Raw genomic sequence first — 7,904 nt, 5'->3', positions numbered from 1 at the left:
TGGAAGAGAGAACCACTCGTGGCCACAGGGACTGCACTCAGCCCTTTTGGACATGACTTCAGCTCTGCAGTATGAGCAGAAGGGGATGGTCATCCGCTCGGCCCTCTGAGCTGAAATCACCGTGGCCACTGCCTCTGTATGGGGCACACGACTCTGGCAGGCCCCCCAGCAGCATTCACAAATACTGATAGTGAGGTGACGTGTCCCTCCTGCCAGAGGAGCTCCCAGGGACACCAGAACAAAGGGTTAGAGGCACTCCCAATCACCTGGGCCAGGCACCAGCTGCCCCCTACCCCACAGCAGCCTCAAAGACCCCCGAGCACAACCCCCGTGTGCCCGGGAGGCAGCAGGGCCAGAGTTTATGTCAGCTTTGTGGTTCCATCTAAGACCTTCTTTGCAATGGGTCAGCCTGCTTATTCTGTGCAGTTTTCAGTGGCATTTTCATCTCTTCTTAGCCTTTGGCAACACAATTCTTTCACTTAAACCTGAAAAGCATTTTGCAGTTGTTCTGATGAAAGAAAAAAAAAATAGACACACAATTGTATTTGCCCAGAGGTCCCTGAGCTTTTTGGAAAAAGAGGCCAAAGCTTCAAGGGCTCCCGGTCGTAGTTGACAAAGTTCCATAACAGATAATGCCCTGCGGGGAGGGAGACACATCTGGGGACACTGCGGCCCCGCGCACCCGTGCAGCCTTCAAAAGAAAATGATTATGATTTGCATAATGGGATTTCTGCGGAAATCATAATTAATCTTAAACTTCACATTAGTGAATGTATAGGAACCTTTCTGCTTCTTCACTTTTTCATCTGAAACCATCACGCAACCTGAAGACCCCTAGAGGTGGCTGGGGACCACCCGTGGCCCAAGGAGCATCCTGCAGGAAGCTGGGTCCAAGGCCAAGAAAGAAGGGGACAGGCTGGCAGTGCTCGGGGGTGGGGGACTGACGGTGTGGCAGAGGGCGAGAACAGGTTTTACAGGACTGTGTGGTTTTGACATTCGGGGCCCAGGGTGCCAGAACTGGGGACCCGGTCTGGGAGGGGCAACCCGGCCAGGTGTGGGGCCACTCTGGTTTGAAAATTGTCCAAAATGACCACCCACTTGATGTTTCACATCCTATGGTGAGATTTAAGGGACTGGGGGCCAACGTCGTGCTCAGTGAGATCCCCTTAACTTTGATTTTTATGCATGACCTCACAGGTCCTTGGAGCTTTGCCTTGATTCCAAATGGCCCCCTAGGTGCTGGACCCCTCTGGCCCACCAGCCCCACCACAGCCCAACTCCAGCCCCGTCCCCCGCCCTTCCCCACCCGCCAGCCCCAGGGCACAGCCTTGAAACCCAGTCTCCAAATCCACAATCTTGGAATTGGAGCCTCTGGTGTCCCCAGGGTCTCATGCCCCAACCACACAGCCCGGCTCCAGCCAGGAGGCCGAGCTTCTGGAAGGCTCCAGGTGGTGGAATGCAGGCGGGAAGCCACATGCTGCCAGGGCGCGGCTCCGGGAGGGGGCCACACACACAAAGCCCCCGTTCTCCTCCCCGCTGCCCTTCCTCCAGGGAACCGAGAGCCACGTCCAGATTTTCCAAAAGCGTTTCCTGTCCTTTGGCCGCTACTCCTGCCAAAGCCTCTTTGTCCCCTGCTTCCTGGCTGCCTCTGCCTCCATAAACACCTTAAACCTCGCAGCCTGGGGGCATTGAGGGCAGCAATACTCAACCCGTCAGCCCACAGTCAGCCTGCAGACTCAAGGGTCCTGCCTCCTTCCTCGCGCCCTCTGGCCAGGACAGGCTGAATAGGGGCGCTGACCCCTCCTGGCTCCACAGGAGGTGGAGGAGAGGCCTGAATCCCCATTCGCCCAGGCCCAGATCTCTAGGAGGGACTGGACCTGCCCATCGAAGGTGGTTATAGCGTTACCCACGGGGTACTGGGTTCTGTCACTGCCTGGCGGGCACACAAGTCACAGCTAGATCAGTGTCCCTCTTGTGTCTGTACACAGTCAGCCCGCACGAGGCCCCACACAGGCCGCACAGCGCCCCAGCACCAGGTGGGGCCACTTTAAACAGCATGCTTGCGTGCTCAGTCGTGTCCGGCTCTTTGCGACCCCATGGACTGTAGCCCTTCAGGTTCCTCTGTCCACGGGATTCTCCAGGCAAGAATACTGGAGTAGGTTGCCATTTCCTCCTCCAGGAGATCTTTCCTGCCCAGGGATTAAACCCATATCTCTTGCATCTCCTGCATCAGCAGGCAAATTCCTTACCACTGCACCACCTGGGAAGTCCTTAAACAGCAAAATCACCAAAGGAAAGCACAGAAAGGTGGAGAACAGCACCAGATAATCAACCCGCAGGAAGGACCCTTGTCCAGTGAGAGCTGAAGCTCAGCCAGGGACACGTGACCTGTGACTCACTATTTTCACAGTTCTGCCGGTGCCCACGGGGTGGATTTGGGGGCCATAAATACCCATCAGCAGGAGGTGTATCCAACTGTGTGCTCTGAAAGGGTGCGTGTGAGGCATGATGACATCTTAAAAATAACATGAAATACACAAAACAAAGTCCGAGGTGGAGAAACAAAACATCCCAAATGGTGAGAATGCTCTTGCCAGCTGCACACAGTCCTACCCATGACCCCCGGAGGCCACAGCCCCCTACACCATCACTCGGAGAACCCTGCCCCCCACCCCATGCTTGTCCAGGAGACCTGGTGCAGTGATTGGGGGGGCGTCAAGCTCTCCCCCAGTGCTGCCCCCCAGCCCCCGGCCACCAGGAGAGCGTTAGAGATGGTCACTCAGGGACCATTGTCACACCCGCTGGCTCTATTAGGGAGAGTATGTTTTATTAATACTGGACATTAAAGTTTAATGCTGTGATTACAGGGGAAAAATGGGCCTTCACCTTCGAGGAGTATTAGAGTCCAAAGTGAGCCTGCGACAGAGAGGGACGTTCATCACAGCCCAGCAGGATGGCCGCCCAATCCGTCACACCCCCGTGAGGCCCCATGAGCCCCCACACTGTGCTCCTGTGGGGTCAGCCTCACCCCCAGGACTCTGAGGCCACGAGGAGGGTGTGCCGACGAGACTGGGGCACCAAGGCCTCTAAAGCCTTCCTCCCCGCTCATTCTGCGGGGAGCCCATGGGGAGCAAGCAGTCCTTGGTTTGCTGTCTGGTCCCCTCGGCCCTCCTCACCCCCATTATGGCTGTGATGGCAAGAGGCCCACGTCTCACCCCTCAGAAGCCTGGGTCCAGCAGGAGGGGGCAGGCTCTAGGGCTATTGGCAGAAGGCTCCAGAAAGGGGAGGGCACTGACCATCATGGCCCCTACCTCCCTAGCACCTCTGGGCAGAGGAAGTAGGGTACAGAGCCCCCAAGTATGGCTTCAAAGCCAGGCCATAGCTCACACTTCAGCTCAGGTAGAGGGACCTCTCCCACTTGCTAGCCGACCAGCAAAGCTGATGTCCCCCTCTTGTCTCCCTGCCCACCCCCCACAACACCCCAGCACACACAGCTACATTCTGCACAAGGTGCCCATGGATACGTGTTGCGGGGTCAGTGAAATCAATGAACACTTTGGGGAAGATGCTGCTGTGATGAAAGGACCTGGTGACCCAGCCACAGAATGGGCATCCCAGCAGCATCCAAGGTCAGCAGCTCAAAGGCAGTGAAGGCCAAGAGCTGGGAGAAATTCCTGGGGCTCTGCTGGGGTTCCCTCTCTAGCCCATGCCCATGGCAGGCATCACTAATAGGTCCCCACGTGCCTCTCTGCTGAGCTGGGACAGAGCCACAACCATTCCACCCACTGGGCCTGAGTCAGGATGTGATCACAGCGGGTGTGTAAGGAGAAACTTGGCCATTCGTCAGAACTTCTTGTGGGAAACAGAACTGAGGGTGGGGTGGCCTGGAGACCCTCCATGGTCCCCTTAGAAGGGAAGTGACAACACAGACTCAGCTGCTCAGCTCCCGGCCATGGTCATGCAGCCACCCCCCGGGTTCGGGGACCAGCACAGAGCCGGACGTAGCAGATGCCTAACAATTCTGTGGTGGCTCCGGGAGCCCTGCATAAAGAGCTTCTGTGAACTGTCCGCCTCCTGCCAGGGGATTGGGGAGAACTCAGGGGGGCCCCTGACTCAGGCAGGCCCAGCCTGGGTCCCGTGACAGCAAGTGGCTACTGTGAGGACCCCATGCTGCCTTCCCCAGCCGCCTCCAGGGGACAGAAGCAGCATGGTTAAGGGGCTCTGGGGGTCCGGTGCTAGAGAGGGAGGGCCTGCAGGGAAAGCAGCCTGGAAGCTTGAAGACAGACGGGAACCATTATCCATGGCCACTGGGTCCAGCCTGGGAAGCAGTTAGTGTAAAAAGTAGCAGAAGCCGTGAGTGGAAACAGAGCCTCCCAGCCAAGTGGCCCCAGAGGGTGACCTCCCCTAGAGGTGACCGCGTGGCCACAACAGCATGGACAGGCCCTCCTGCAGGGGGCCAGGCCTGCTCCCAGCCCCAGGACCCGCTTCAAGGGCGGAGGGAGGCAGGATGGGGCGGGAGGAGCTCAGGGCTGAGGCGGGGGGTGGGAGGGAGTGGGAGGCAGGTGCCCAGGGCCTGCGGCAGCAGCTCCTCCCTCCCCAGGGCCCTTGACCTTGGGTCAGCCCTGGTCAAGTCTCTGTCCCGGCAGCTCAGGGGCTCACAAACAGAACAGGGGCTCACAAACAGAAATGCCCAGAGAAACCCCAATGAGGCCCTTGGGCGGTGGCACCATCCATCTGTCTGTAGCATCCAGGAGCAGCCCTGATTTCAAAGGAGGCTAGAGCCCTTCCCGACCCTGACCTAGGAGAGTCCCTCGAGGGCTGTTAATTTTCACTGTGATGTCTCTGGCCACTAAGCAGTGGGGATCCGGGAAGTGCCGGCCCTTCCCAGCACCACACCCGGTGGCTGTGACACGAGGGATTAAGAGAGACGCAGAAGAGCAGATGGGGCAGGGTAGGGGGCGGGGGTCCTTGCTCCTCACTGGAGAGTGTTGTATATTCTGAACTTCGCATTATGTTTTAGAAAATACAATTCAATTAAAAATAAATATCCTCACGCTTGTCTGACTGTATATACCTCTCACCCAGGAAATGCTGTTTGCCCCCAAAACTGAGCATGGGGGGGGGCGGGGGTTGTGTGTCACAGAGACCAGGGACCGCCACCACGTGTCAGAAGATTGTATCTAACGCAGGAGGACTACTGCGCGATATGGTAGCCACCAGCCACCTCGGCGATTTCAATCTAAGCTAACCAAAATAAATACAATTTAAAATCTAGCGCCGGAGTCACTCCCACTGCATCGCAAATGCTTGTCTGCTCTTCGGAGTCGTGGCCGCCCCATGGACAGGGAGAACACTGGGTGCTCCTCGCATCCCAGGAAGTTCGGAAGCCCCGCACCGGCGTGTGCCCTCGGCCACCGAGGCAGGCTAAGCAGCAACCCCCACCCCAGACCCCAAAGGGCTCCCCTGCACACAGTAGGAGCTTACTGCATCTTCTTTCAATGCCCATGGCAGGGATGGGGGAGGGGTGCACCCAGAGGTGGGCACAGCAGGATGAGCCGTGTGGAGGGGCTGGTCAGAGGGTGTTTCCTGGAGGAGGTGGAGCATTGATGAGTGAGCGAGGAGATGGTCGAGGCACCTGATCAGCACAGACCCTGAAGGCGGGAGGCCTTCAAGAAGATGGGGCAGATATGATGGTGACCAAGGTGTGCCCATACCCAGAGCAAGACCAATGAGTGGCCTCATGCTTCCAGGCCAGTCCACTTCTCGAGGGTTCTGATGGGCAGAGTAGGTCTGGGAGGGAGGTCCAGACCCCAGGGAAGTCAGAGGGGAGGGGCCACCTGGGACGAACAGCAGACAGTCTGTGTTTGCAGGACAGCATGTGCCAGGCTCCCAGGGAGGGGAGCTGGGGCTCCACAGAGCCTGGTGGTATTGGGGTCTCGATGCCGTCAAGCTTCCTCCAACCCTGAGACCCTCGGGCAGAACCCCACAGCCTGAGCACCCCTGCCTCTCACCTGGGCCTGCTGACCGTTACGCAAAGCTGGGAGGACCTAATAATGCACCTAAACAGACCCCTTTCCTCGTGGTGTGTTTTTTATTTAATTTTCCAACGAACACACTCTTTTATCATCCAAAACCGTGAAAGTAAATTAAGAAGAAATGGGTTTCTTTCAATTAGGCTCAGCGTTGCTTTGAGTAACTGCCTATAATTCTATTTAATGAAAAAATAAAATCATTATTCCACGTCTCCCCCGCCCTGTCACAAACCCACAGACGGCCTCCATTAGCGTGCACCGTAGATTTATTTAATTAGAAAAATATTTTGTTTTCTCTGATTCTTTGGGAAAAGAAAAAAAAAAAAACCCTCCAGGCACAAAATTAATCAAATCTGTTACCTGGTAGTTAATGGCCCCTCCACCAGGCACCTCTCCATCCATACCACCATCCCCACCAGGGCATTTGCACCCAAATTTGGGTGCACCCAGCCCAGGGGCCACCCCCTGCGCTTCCCCAGCTGCATTTGGCAAACTCATATGCCAAGACGCTCGCTGCCGGGTGGGGACCCCCATGGCAGGCACATGGGGAAAGGGGCCAAGTTCTTCGTCTCCAGAAAGTATCCGTGCTCTGGGCGCGGACATAATGCGCAGGAAGCCAGCCGGGCGCACACGTGCAGCTAGTTAAAGGAGCCCCGGTGACGGTGCCAGTCCTGGAGGGGACCCCACCCAGACCCCCGTCCAGGGACCCCAGACCCCCACCCAGGGACCCCCCGCCCGGGGGCCTCTACTGCCCCCCGGGGACCTGAGTGGGCCTGGGTGGTGATAGAGAGACCCAAGAACAGCACAGAAGTGCTCACTACCCTCCTCTGAGAGGGGAGAAACGGGGTCAGGGCTCAGGCCCAGATGGCCGTATGGGTGACCTCGAGTGACCGTCCCCGCCCCCAGGGCCTCAGAGTCCTCACTGCCCTGCAGGCATGTCCCTTACAGGGTCCCCACAGCCACTGTCCTAGCACTTTGGGCCACCTGAGCCCCTTCTCCCAGACACCAAGGCGAAATGCCCCTGGGGTCCTTCGGGGGTTCCAGAGAAGGGTGGACAGAGCAGGCACGGCTTTTCCTTCAGGCCTGGGACAGCCGGGCAAACGTGGCAAGACTGGAGGAAGGACTTCCGGTCTCGTGTCCAGCTCATGGGAGGCTCGGCACATGCTGCTGAGCAGCAGACGAGGGGGGCGGCGAGGCTGAGGGACCCTCAGACCTATAGACTCCTCCTCTGCTCCCTTCCCCCCACCCTTCCCCTCCCCTCTCCTCCCCTCCCCTTCCTTCCTCCTCCCCTCCCTTTCCCCTTCTCCCCTGCCCCTCTGCACTCACATCCTTTCCTCCAGAGCCAGCAAGTCTCAATGTTCCTTTATCCACCTGGAGACATGGGGACCATCCCAAGGGCATCCTTTGTGCCTCTTCCTACCCAACCAGAGTGAACGCGGGTGCTCCCAGAGGCAACAAGAGGTGGGAGAGTAGTGTGCCCTTCTTGGGGACCCTGAGGTTGACCCGCAGCCCCGACTCATCTGGAGGCCTGGGACCTGGCCCCTCCCGTCTAGCCTGCACACACAGCACAGTCAGGAGTCTGGCTTCCCCAAGGTGGAAGTACACCGGCCACTCCCGGCAGAGGTCAGGCGTGCAGCTGAGACTCCCAGGGCAAAGAGGGGAGGGAGAGTCCCCAGTCCAGACCCCACACACACCACATGTGGCCCAGGAGGCAGGGTGAGGGTCACCAGCAGACAGACTTTCTTGCGGGCAGTGTACTCACCTTAGTGGGGCTCCAGCTGGGGACCCCACCTCCACCACCCCAAAGCTCAGACCACCCTCTGCCCAGCTGGGGCCTGGCCCGTCAGGCCTCCACCACCTCACCCTCACCTC

This window comes from Cervus canadensis, chromosome 13 (assembly GCF_019320065.1).
Source record: "Cervus canadensis isolate Bull #8, Minnesota chromosome 13, ASM1932006v1, whole genome shotgun sequence".
In the NCBI taxonomy this organism is placed as follows: domain Eukaryota; kingdom Metazoa; phylum Chordata; class Mammalia; order Artiodactyla; family Cervidae; genus Cervus; species Cervus canadensis.
This window is presented reverse-complemented; position numbering follows the sequence as displayed.